This window comes from Salvelinus fontinalis, chromosome 32, assembly GCF_029448725.1.
Source record: "Salvelinus fontinalis isolate EN_2023a chromosome 32, ASM2944872v1, whole genome shotgun sequence".
NCBI classification, from domain to species: Eukaryota; Metazoa; Chordata; class Actinopteri; order Salmoniformes; family Salmonidae; genus Salvelinus; species Salvelinus fontinalis.
In genome coordinates this window covers 43,529,639-43,541,202 of record NC_074696.1, presented here as the reverse complement: position 1 = coordinate 43,541,202, position 11,564 = coordinate 43,529,639, and the positions used below count along the sequence as shown (strand labels likewise).

At 46.7% G+C, this 11,564-nt stretch overlaps 1 long non-coding RNA gene across 1 annotated transcript; it reads right to left on the bottom strand.

Moving 5' to 3' along the window:
- Nucleotides 1-69: 69 nt before the first annotated feature.
- Nucleotides 70-5,035, bottom strand: LOC129831418 (uncharacterized). Its single transcript, XR_008755715.1, has 2 exons — nt 3,536-5,035; nt 70-876 (listed from the first exon to the last, which is right to left on the bottom strand). It is a non-coding gene; the product is annotated as an uncharacterized LOC129831418 (long non-coding RNA).
- Between the last annotated feature and the right edge of the window lie 6,529 nt (nt 5,036-11,564).

Below are 11,564 nucleotides of genomic sequence, written 5' to 3'. Positions count from 1 at the left end.
TGTCATTAGTAGGCTACTAAATGAATGAGACTCCGTGCATTATAATCAGTCAATCTCAATTAAACTATATTTCATGTAAATGTTTTATTACAATCACAACGCATAACAATAAAAAATAGCATTAGAATAGCATTTGCTGGCTTATGAAGGACTAGTTTCCCAGACACAGATTAAGCCTAGTACTGGACTTTAAAACTGGCACGAACATTTGCGATATTAGAACAAAAACGTTACTGCAAACAATTTATACTTTTCAGTCGGATATCCTTGCGCACCCTATAGAACAGCACAATACGTACTGCATTTTCCTTTTTACCACATTGCATCTAAAAGATAGTGAAGGAGTCAGGCGCAGGACACAGGTAAGAGTAACAATAACTGATTTACTCAATCCAAAAACAGAGGGTTAATAAATAAGGAACATAATTATGAGATGGGAACCAGGTGTGTAAACAGACAAAACAAAAGGAAAAATTAAACATGGATCGGTGGCGGCTAGAAAGCCGGTGACGTCGACCACCGAACACCGCCCGAACAAGGAGAGGGAACAACTTCGGTGGAAGTCGTGACAGTACCCCCCCCTTGACGCGCGGCTCCAGCAGCGCGCCGACGACCCGGGGATGAGACGCAGGGCGATCCGGATGGAGTCGGTGAAATTCCTAGAGTAACGATGGGTCCAGGATGTCCCCCACCGGTACCCAGCATCTCTCCTCCGGGCCGTACCCCTCCCACTCCACGAGGTACTGACGGCCTCTCGCCCGACGCCTTGAGTCCATAATGGCTCGCACTGTTTACGCCGGGACCCCCTCAATGTCCAGAGGGGGCGGAGGAACCTCCCGCACCTCAGACTGCTGGAGCGGACCAGCCACCACCGGCCTGAAGAGAGACACATGGAACGAGGGGTTAATACGGTAATCAGGGGGGAGCTGTAACCTATAGCAAACCTCGTTCAGTCTCCTCAGGACTTTGAATGGCCCCACAAACCGCGGACCCAGCTTCCGGCAGGGCAGGTGAAGGGGCAGGTTTCGGGTCGAGAGCCAGACCCGATGCCCCGGTGCATACACCGGGGCCTCACTGCGGTGGCGGTCGGCACTCATCTTCTGCTGCCTGATGGCCCTTTGCAGATGCACATAGGCAGCGTCCCATGTCTCCTCCGAGTGCCGAAACCATTCATCCACCGCAGGAGCCTCGATCTGGCTCTGATGCCATGGTGCCAAGACCGGCTGGTAACCTAGCACACACTGAAAAGGTGACAGGTTAGTGGAGGAGTAGCGGAGGGAGTTTTGAGCCATCTCTGCCCAGGGGAGAAACACCGCCCACTCCCCCGGCCGGTCCTGGCAATAGAACCACAGAAAACTACCCACCTCCTGGTTGACTCTTTCCACCTGCCCGTTGCGCTCGGGGTGAAAACCTGAGGTAAGGCTGACCGAGACCCCCAGGCGCTCCATAAACGCCCTCCAGACTTTAGACGAGAATTGGGGACCCCGATCAGAAACTATATCCTCAGGCACCCCGTAGTGCCGGAATACGTGGGTGAACAGGGCCTCCGCAGTCTGTAGAGCCGTAGGGAGACCGGGCAAAGGAAGGAGACAGCAGGACTTAGAAAACCGATCCACAACGACTAGGATCGTGGTGTTACCCCGCGAGGGTGGAAGATTCGTCAGGAAATCCACCGAGAGGTGTGACCACGGTCGTTGTGGAACGGAAAGGGGTTGTAATTTCCCTCTGGGCAGGTGTCTAGGTGCCTTGCACTGTGCGCACACCGAACAGGAGGACACATAAACCCTCACGTCCTTGGCTAACGTGGGCCACCAGTACTTCCCAGCAAGACAGCGCACTGTCCGACCGATGCCAGGATGACCAGAGGAGGGTGAAGTGTGGGCCCAAATGGCTTGAGGGTTCAGTCTCCTCGCTGCTCGAATGTACTCCAGATTGCGGTGGTCAGTCCAAATGAGAAAAGGGTGTCTGGCCCCCTCAAGCCAATGTCTCCACGCTTTCAGAGCCTTGACAACAGCCAACAACTCCCGGTCCCCCACATCATAGTTTCGCTGAGCTTCTTCGAAAAGAATGCACAGGGGCGGAGCTTTAGTGGCGTACCCGAGCGCTGAGACAGCACAGCCCCTATCCCTGCCTCGGACGCGTCCACCTCAACTATGAACGCTAAGGTGGGATCAGGATGAGCCAGCACGGGAGCCGAGGTAAACAGAGCCTTCAGGTGACCAAAAGCCCTGTCCGCCCCAGCTGACCAGTACAGTCGCACCGGTCCCCCCTTCAGCAGTGAGGTAATGGGAGCCGCTACCTGACCAAAACCCCGGATAAACCTCTGGTAGTAGTTGGCAAACCCTAAAAAACGCTGCACCTCCTTTACCGTGGTTGGAGTCGGCCAATTACGCAAGGCTGAAATGCGGTCATTCTCCATCTCTACCCCTGACGCGGAAAAGCGGTACCCTAGGAAGGAGACGGAATGTTGGAAGAACAGACATTTCTCAGCCTTGACGTACAGGTCATGTTCCAACAGTCGACGAAGCTCCCTGCGTACCAGGGACACATGCTCGGCGCATGTAGCGGAGTATATTAGAATGTCATTTATATACACCACTACACCCTGCCCGTGCAGGTCCCTGAAAATCTAATCTACAAAAGATTGGAAGACTGATGGAGCATTCATTAACCCGTACTGCAGGTACTCATAATGCCCAGAAGTGGTGCTAAATGCTGTCTTCCACTCATCTCCCGCCCGGATACGCACCAGGTTGTAAGCGCTCCTGAGGTCCAATTTTGTGAAGAAGCGCGCCCCGTGTAATGACTCGGTCATACTGGCTATGAGCGGTAGCGGGTAACTGTATTTTACCGTGATCTTATTTAAACTTCGATAATCAATACACGGGCGCAAACCTCCATCCTTCTTCTTCACAAAAAAGAAACTCGAGGAGACAGGTGAGATGGAAGGCCGAATGTATCCCTGGCCTAGAGATTCAGTGACATATACCGCTGTCTCCTGGGAAGTGCAGCTTCTACCAAGAGATCTATCGCACAATCCCCCTGTCGATGGGGTGGTAATTGAGTCGCAGAAGGCGAGTGCCAAATCGGCCTATTCGGTGGGAATGTGCATGGTGGAGACCTGGTTTGGACTTTCCACCATAGTGGCACCTAAGGAAACACCTACACACCTCCCTGAGCACTGACGGGACCATCCCTTGAGAGCCCTGTTGCCACGAAATAGTAGGATCATGCGAAGCCAACCAGGGAATCCCCAACAGAACAGGGAACGCAGGAGAGTCGATTAGGAAGAGACTAATTCGCTCCCTATGACTCTCCTGCTTTATCATAGTGAGCGGAGCTGTGACCTCCCTAATTAGCCCCGACCCCAAAGGACGACTATCTAAGGCATGTATAGGGAAGGGAACATCAACAGACACAATAGGGATCCCGAATCTCATAGCAAAGGAACGGTCGATAAAGTTCCCAGCTGCGTCTGAATCTACTAGCGCCTTATGCTGGGAACGCGGGGAAAACTTGGGAAATTCCTACTCACCTGGGATGACCCACCAGCACGCCGCCTGCTACCTCTACCTCCTGGGGAACCCACCCAGCACCGACCAGCAGTGTGCCCTCTGCGGCCACAGTTGGTGCAGGGAATGGGTGCAGGGAATGGTCCCCCCTCCGGTCCCCCTCGTTGCGGCGCCTCCCAACTCCATAGGCGTTGGATCAGGAGCGCTGGGGGATGGAACTGACGGACCCCGGTCAGGACGTCCGCGGGAGGCCAACAGGTTATCCAACCGGATCGATAGGTCCACCAGCTGGTCCAGTGTAAGGGTGGTGTCCCTGCAGGCTAGCTCCCGACGAACGTCCTCTCGTAAGCTACACCTGTAGTGATCGATCAGTGCCCGTTCATTCCATCCCACGCCGGCCGCCAGAGTTCTAAAGGCCAGCGCAAAATCTTGAGCGCTCCTCATCCCCTGACGTAGATGAAATAGGCATTCCCCCGCCGCTCTCCCCTCCAGGGGATGATCAAATACCGCCCAGAAACGGCGGGCGAACTCCTCATAATCATCCAACGTCTGACCTTCCCTGCCCCAGATGGCGTTGGCCCATTCCAGGGCTTTACCGGTCAGGAGATGAGGGCGCTCACTCTCTCGCGTCCCGAAGGGGCTGGCTGGACAGATGCCAGGTAGAGCTCCAGCTGGAGTAGGAACCCCTGACACCCGGCAGCTGTCCCATCATACGCCCTCGGGAGCGAGAGCTGAATCCCACCGGATCCTGATGACGGAGAGGTGGACATCACGGTAGGTAGTGGTGGAACCTGAGGAGACGACACAGGGTTCACAGGAAAATCCCCTCTCTCCAATCGGTCCATGGTTTGCAGCACGCGATCCATGGCTGTACCCAGACTCTGCAGCATGGTTGTGTGCTGCTGAACGCGCTCCTCCATTTGAAGCGGAGGGCTGGCTGCACCTGCTGACTCCATGTTGTAGGTGCGTGATTCTGTCAGAGTCTATCTAAAAGATAGCGAAGGAGTCAGGCGCAGGACACAGGAAAGAGTAACAATAACTGATTTACTCAATCCAAAAACGTAACAAAATCCCGTTACCAAACAAGGACAAAACAGAACACAAAATACAACGCACCGGAATACACAAAAGACAATCACGCACAAAACAGAAAGGGAAACCAGAGGGTTAAATAAGGAACATAATTATGAGATGGGAACCAGGTGTGTAAACAGACAAAACAAAAGGAAAAATGAAACATGGATCGGTGGCGGCTAGAAAGCCGGTGACGTCGACCGCCGAACACCGCCCAAACAAGGAGAGGGAACAACTTCGGTGGAAGTCGTGACAACGACGCTCCTCACCAATGCTGTGTCAACAAAGCAACAACAAAAAAAACAGCGGTTGGGCCGACCGTGTGCTCAATGCGGATTCCATCTTCAAAACAAAACATGCTCAACTGATAATCTTAATTGAAAGTTATTTTTAGTTCAGGATTATAGGCTTAAACTTTGTTCGGGAAACTGGCCCGAGGTGTTGCACTGACTCACGCCAGCGATGTTGGACAGCTCTGCCTTGATGAGGTTGGTTATCTTTTTTCGGCATCTCGGCATCCAGCGTGCTTGTGGAATGTCATGATGAGGGCTCCCAGGGAGGTTTCCAGGGGTGTGGGCTGTGCCATGGTGTCTGAGGGTGATGGTGATCCTGGGGGTGGAAACTATTATAAGTAGGCTACTTGGCAAGCAGCTTACATGTGGAATGCCTTATGTTTTGCATCGGAATAAAAAGGACTAAGTCAGTAAGTAAGTGAAACTACATACAGTAATGTATGTAGGTGTCTACCACATGCAAAATATACATGTTAAATTGATACGTTTACTCAGACCGATGATATCACACAAGTAACTGACATTTGAACTCTTGTGAATGAATGAACAGTAAATGAATGTTCATGTTTGAGACATTCTAAGTATTTTTATGACAAAGTAGCGTGTGTAGGTATAGAACTAAACAGATATGAATAGTACACGTTAAGGAAAAAATAATTAATAGAAGGATAATGTGCATTTCTCAAAAGTGTTTTAAAAGTATTTATATCCTGCATTCTACCCTATTGATCAATGTACTATTTTGTTCTTCAGTCTAATCAGCAGATTAAAAAAGGAATAGCCACATTGTAAATAATAAAAAATAAAAATAAATGGTATGTAGGGTAGACCAGGGATGGCTGTAACACTTTTTGCATTTTTGTCAATTTCTCAGAGATTGTTTGAGGTACTAAATTCAAAATTTGATACAAACAACTTACATCTGTCTGCTACAAATTGGTATAGGTGTTATTTCTCTAAATCAAACTGACAAGGTGTGACTTTTTCCTCAAATACAAGGAGTGAAATTACAATTTACACCACCTCCCAGGTCAGTTGTAACAGGGCTTGGGGTGAAACTTCACAGTTTGAAAAATTGCATAAATCATGACATGAAACAAAATATTGAAAGCCTTTATTCAGAACATGAGAACAACATTGCCATGTTTAACATATCTTTTTGCGTGGCAGAAATAATCAAATAATACAAATAATAAAATGTTTATTATTTTTACACTCCATTAAACTGTCCCTTCTCAACTAAACAAAAACATCTGACAACTAAACAACAACTGAACAAAACAGATGGATGTTTGTGGTGTGTGTGTGTGTGTGTGTGTGTGTGTGTGTGTGTGTGTGTGTGTGTGTGTGTGTGTGTGTGAGAGAGAGGGAGAGAGCGCGGTGTGTGTGTTTATGACTGAATCTTGGACATGTTCACTGAATCAGAGTCACAGTTGTGACAGTGGCATGGTATTCCTGGGGTACAGGCTTGGTGGGACCTGTTATGCCAAAAAGTGTCCCTACCCCCTGCATCACATTGGGATTCAATGACCTCTAGGTTCCATTGATAGGGCTGTTGCTTGAACTTGCAAAATTCTGACTGGCCTACGTAATGAAACAAAGTGTCCTTTGCTATGCTGGATGCTTGGCTCTATTTTACCTTGTAGCGTCGCGGAAGAGGGACGACGTTCTAGATCTATTTGACCTCATGAGTGCTCGCTCGGTCCGCGCAAATATATTACCTCAGAATCGCTCTACAAGGACGTTGTTTTTACGGTGAATACCTGCTGACTACTGCTACTGCTTCAGAAGACCGAAAATACTGAAAAGGACATTTTTTATTTATTTGATATTTGTCTTTATATAAGATAATATTGTCAAATAGGAAGAAATAATTGAAGCTGTTATAAGATTGATTTTAGATTGACATCGCTAGCTACGTATTTACAGGGCATTCGGAAAGTATTCAGACCTCTTGACTTTTTCCACATTTTGTTACGTTACAGCCTTATTTTAAAATGGATTAAAAAAATTATAATTAAATCATCAATCTACACACAACACCCCATAATGACAAATCCAAAATTAGTTTAGAAATTTTAGCATTTATTTTAATTTTAAATGAAGTATTACATTTAAGTATTCAGACCCTTTACTGAGTGCTTGGGTATGATGATGCTACAAGCTTGGCACACCTATATTTGGGGAGTTTCTCCCATTCTTCTCTTCAGATCCTCTCAAGCTCTGTCAAGTTGGATGGGGAGCGAAAATGCACAGCTATTTTCAGGTCTCTCCAGAGATGTTCGATCGTGGTTCAAGTCCGAGCTCTGGCTGGGCCACTCAAGGACATTCAGAGACTTGTCCCAAAGCATTGTCCAGTTGGAAGATGAACCTTCGCCCCAGTCTTAGGTCCTGTGCACTCTGGAGCAGGTTTTCATCAAGGCCTTCTCTGTACTTTGCTCTGTTCAGCTTTCCCTCAATCATGACTCCTCCCAGTCCCTGCCGCTGAAAACATCCCCACAACATGATGCTGCCACCACCATGCTTCACCATAGGGATGGTGCAAGGATTCCTCCAGAAGTGACTCTTGGAATTCAGGCCAAATCGTTCAATCTTGGTTTATCAGACCAGAGAATATTCTTTCTCATGGTCTGAGAGTCCATTAGGTGCCTTTTCAAACACCAAGCAGGCTGCCATGTGCCTTTTACTGAGAAGTGGCTTCCGTCTGGACACTCTACCATAAAGGCCTGATTGGTGGAGTACTGCAGAGATGGTTGTCCTTCTGGAAGGTTCTCTCATCTCCACAGAGGAACTCTGGAGCTCTGCCAGAGTGACCATCAGGTTTTTGGTCACCTCCCTGACCAAGGACCTTCTCCCCCGATTACCCAGATTGGCCGGGCGCCCAGCTCTAGGAAGAACCTTGATGGTTCCAAACTTTTTCCATTTAAGAATGATGGAGGCTACTGTGTTCTTGGGGACCTTCAATGATGCAGAAATTACCCTTCCCCAGATCTGTGCTTCAACACAATCCTGTCTCTGAGCTCTACGGACAATTCCTTCGACCTCATGGCTTGGTTTTTGCTCTGACATGCACTTTCAACTGGGGACCTTATATAGACATGTGTGCCTTTCCAAATTGTGTCCAATCAATTGAATTTACCACAGGTGGACTCCAATCAAGTTGTAGAAACATCTCAAGGATGATCAATGGAAACAGGATGCACTGAGCTCAATTAGAGTCTCATAGAAAAAGGTCTGAATACTTATGTAAATAAGGTATTTCTGTTTTTTATTTGCAATAAATTAGCAAAAATTTCTAAAAACCTGTTTCCACTTTGTCATCGTGGGATATTGTGTGTAGAGTGATGTGGGACATTTTTTATTTAATCCATTTTAGAATAAGACTGTAACGTAACAAAATGTGGAAAAAGGGAAGGGGTCTGAATACTTTACGAATGCACTGTACTTCAGCCTGCCTAGTCAGCTAGCTAGCCAGACAGTTTTATTTAGCTAACGATTGCTAGCTAACTGTTATTGTAGCGTTCTGTTTGTATGTAGCTTGCACTTTAATGGCATCCCTCGAGGAAATTTTGTTTCATCTTTCCAATCAGGTGAAATACTACGAAGGCATCGCTGATCTCGACAACAGTCGCAACATTCGTAGGGCAGAGAAATTCACAGGGTTAAGTTTAATAGTTAACTTCAATTAGATCACTGGAAGGATTTACTGAACAACCGTTTTTCAACACTTAGCCATCTAGTTGGTCATCTACATGTTGCTAGCTATACATTTTGTTATATGTCTGTCATATTGAGGTATCTAGCTATAAGTTAACCTTGATCAATCAAATGGATAGGTGTGAGCAATTATAGTAGCTCCAACTGCCCATAACTAGGTTTCTTCGCTAGACAGAGAGCGAGACAGACAGACAGACACATACAGAGAGGGAGAGGAAGAAAGTGAGAAAGGATGAAAGTGAGAGAGGGAGCGAGAGAGGTGGGAAGAGAGTGAAAGACAGAGAGAGAGATGGAGAGAGAGAGAGAGAGGGGGAGAAACAGAGAGAAAGAAAACAGAGCTGATTTACTTAGACTAGTATTTCAGCAACCCTTGTCTTCCAACTTGTTAGACAATCACAACAAATCCTATTGCGACGCGGGGGGCGGACACTATTTGGCCTGACAGGCCCATCATTTGCATTCTCAGTACTGAACCCATACCTCCGAGGGCTTGTTACAACTAACCCTGACCCTTGCATTGTTATCTTACATCAAATAAATCTACACACACTGGTTATAAACCTGATACAAGTTTGGTGAATCTAACTACAAAGCAGGTAATGCCATCACAAAAACAATTTTGGTTAAAAAAAAAGATTTCTTACCTCAAAATCAGATTCTTGTCAATGAAATCTGCTGTCTATCACAGGTCCTTGCTTCTTCACATGAGGGTTGAGGACTAAACTGAGCATGTGCACAGCCAATCACATAATTCTAGCTTGTTCCTGATTGGAGATATTGAGAGTGTTACAACTATCCTATGTTACAAACAACCCTGGTCTCCCCTAATTTACTGGCAGACAGTTAATCACCATAACATTTTTAGAATGCAGGCAGGATACTCCACAATCGACTGGTACTCACAAGCAATTTGTCCAAATAGCCTATTACAGCGCAAATTGCTGTGCAATGCGATGTCTGTCTGTTACCGGCTTGGTTTCCAGAACAGCGCATTTCTTACCTTCAGCTGGAATCTAGCCGCCATGATAGGAAGGTTTCTTCCATGGTAATCGGAGCGATGCTCCCGGAGAGGATAGAAACTGAAGGGGGGGGTATTTCTGCGGGGGGGTATTTCTGCCCGCCACAAGGAGGGGTGAAGGGAACATTTGTCTGCATGCATCATCATTAGCCTATAAAATGTCATAGGCTATAACTACAACGGGAAAACAACAAAACATGTAAACACAGACAAATCACACACTGACACTGACACGATCACAGACACAGGCTACTCACGAACCAGAGCGTCCATCATTGAAGTGAGCGTTCAATCCGACTGTGCCTCCTTCGGTGAATTACACATGATACCCCTACCGTTATCATAACAATAACAACAGGTGCCATGAAGGCAAATATTGCAAAATAGATATTCATAACTCCTGGATGATCACCTTATTTAGATGGAGAAGGCCTTGCTTTAATATGGCATATGTTTTGCGCAATAAAATTGGAAGTGGACGCACGCACGTAAGGCTATAGCCTACATTATACAACGCAATAGAACAATCAATCCAAATGGAAGAGAGGAATTCAATTTGTAACGAAATTTAATTTAGGTCTAAACGATGATCCGATCATGAAAATGCACACACCGTTCAGAGTGTTTGCCAGATTATGCGCTTGATAGGCTACTTCCCGCCCAGATTTCTCCCACCCTCCTTTACCGAATCGCATCAACCTTGGACACCGTGCCACGATTCAGGGATTTCGGTCTCTGTTGGTACACTGCAATATAATGGGGCGGGGGTAAGAAGGACTACAGTAGTCAGCGCATGTGTAGCCTATGTTAAAGTGGCCTCAGTTAAATTTATATTTTACAGAAGAAATTACTGCTGTAAAAAAATAACAGTGGCGGATATGCCTGTTTACCACTGTCAAGTGGGATTGCAAATATTCGTAAATGCTTTACAAAACGTACTTGGGTCGTTTTCCCATTTATTAACAGCAAAGATAACATATTTTGTAGTGATCATCACTATATGAGTCATTTTTACAATTCCCACCGAGTGAGTTAACCCTATTAGCGCGATGGTGTTTGCATTTCAAGCCAGTGACCCAGGTTCTCTTCCCTGCCCCACGGTTCGGTACATTAATGTCAGAAGTGCGAGGCCTTTAAACCACCGAAACGCACGGCCGGGACGTGTGAAGAGGCAGAGAAGTCAAAAAACTGGAAGATGCATTCAGAGGGGGCAGTGTAGCGATTCTTGCTATATGAGCCACTTTACAATTCCCATCAAGTGGGTTAACCCATAGAGATGTACAGTGGACTCTAGTGCCCAAAAGTCCGTTTTAGCATCAAATCAAACTTTATTTGTCACATGCGCGGAATACAACAAGTGTAGACCTTACCATGAAATGCTTACTTACAAGCCCTTAACCAACAGTGCAGTTCAAGAAGAGTTAAGAAAATATTTACCAAATAAACTAAAGTAAAAAATAAAAAGTAACACAAAAACATAACAATAGTGAGGCTATATACAGGGGGTACTGGTACCGAGTCAGTGTGCGGGAGTACAGATTAGTTTAGGTAATTTGTACATGTAGCTATGGGTGAACTGATTATGCATAGATAATAAACAGCGAGTAGCAGCAGTGTACAAAAAAATTGGAGGGGGGGTCAATGTAATAGTCCGGTGGCCATTTGATTAATTGTACAGCAGTCTTATGGCTTGGGGGTAGAAGCTCTTAAGGAGCCTTTTGGTCCTAGACTTGGCGCTCCGGTACCACTTGCCATGCGGTACCAGAGAAAACAGTCTATGACTTGGGGGACTGGAGTCTCTGACAATTTTATGGGCTTTCCTTTGACACCACCTATTATATAGGTCCTGGATTGCAGAAAGGTTGGCCCGAGTGAGGTACTGGGCCGTACGCACTACCTTCTGTAGCGCCTTACGGTCAGATGCCGAGTAGTTGCCATACCAGGTGGTGA